This window comes from Echinops telfairi, unplaced genomic scaffold, assembly GCF_000313985.2.
Source record: "Echinops telfairi isolate 266 unplaced genomic scaffold, ASM31398v2 ScPeMD7_10;HRSCAF=50, whole genome shotgun sequence".
NCBI lineage: Eukaryota > Metazoa > Chordata > Mammalia > Afrosoricida > Tenrecidae > Echinops > Echinops telfairi.
Genome location: NW_022103907.1, coordinates 11,323,045 through 11,324,367, shown reverse-complemented (window position 1 = coordinate 11,324,367; position 1,323 = coordinate 11,323,045). Strand labels below are relative to the sequence as shown.

Here is a 1,323-nt window from a genome sequence, read left to right as displayed (position 1 = left end):
GGGTATCAGATGCAGCCATATTGAGAAATTTCACTTCACCACCCGGTGGATGATAAGAATATATATAATATGTTAGGTAGTGATAAGAGCTGAGAAAATGAATGAAGGGGATAAAGGGATAAAGAGAGCCATGGGGTAATGTTTTCTATGTCTGAGGAAGCCTTCTTGAAAGCCAGATGTCAAGGTATCTGGGTACAAAGCTGGTTGTGAGAAGAATCTTAGGAATGACTCTTATTAGACACAAACCTTTTTAAGCTGTCCCAAATGCCGTCTGAAAAAAGGCAAAATACAACCAATTGTATGGGCCTTACCTACCCAACATGGACAAAACTCTCCTATAAAATGAGGAGGAGATGAGATGGATATAAAAGGATTTTAAAAAGCATAGGCGGCTATGTAAATAAAAGTGAATGCTATGTTAATCACTAGTTTCCACTCAGCAATCAGGATCAAGTATACACCTATATTTGAAGCTCTTATCCATGAGTAACACTGGGGCTGGCCTGAGTTCAAGAGCGAATGTAAATGCCAAAAAGCCCCAGGATTTAGTGCTTGCGGTGAGGGGCTGCCTCACCCCCGCAGGACTGCTTGGCCCACAGCTGCCTGCGCACTGGCTTCGGCTCACAGTCTCACGTTCCCTGCTGCACTTGATTAGGCGAAACAGAGATCACCTAGCCAAGATCTGACCTGAATTTCTTCATTTATAAGACATTCGCTTGTTGGAAAATACCTACACTTTTGACAATCGGTGAACTAAATGTATTGGAACAGGTTCCCATTATTTTACTAATTGAGCCACTAATTGGATAGCAAAGAAGGAAACCACCAAATTACAAGAAGATTCGCCCTCAATAGATTCTCCCTCAGTGGACTCTCACCTTCACGTGCCTCTCCTGTTTTCCATTCGGTCTAACTGGGGGGATCATCGAGAACATACTCAGAGGAATGCGGGCCAAATGCGGCATTTTGGAGGTCGCCCCAGCTGAGCACACATGAGCGTGTTTCAACTTTGCCAGAAGAAAAAATAGTTATGCATTATACATGGACTCTAAAGACATTTTCTGTGAGGATTACTTTTCGATGTTTGAGTTTTAGAACTTAAAATGTTCCATGTGTTTAGTATTTCTTGTTCAGTTAGACCGAAGAGAAGTGATTGAAAATTCACTCTCAGCAGACACGCAGTATGCTATTTCAAGAATGTTTAATATGTCATGATTCCTGTAGCCATGGAGTTCGTAAACACGACTGTTGCTCTCATTACTGGCTGTATTTAAAGGGTCCATAAACACTTTTTGAGAACTTGCCATGTGCCAGGGCCTGTGT

General features: G+C 42.1%; 1 pseudogene; it reads right to left on the bottom strand.

Moving 5' to 3' along the window:
* The window catches only part of LOC115868436, an 83,307-nt pseudogene extending 82,342 nt beyond the window's left edge, over positions 1-965 (bottom strand).
* Between the last annotated feature and the right edge of the window lie 358 nt (positions 966-1,323).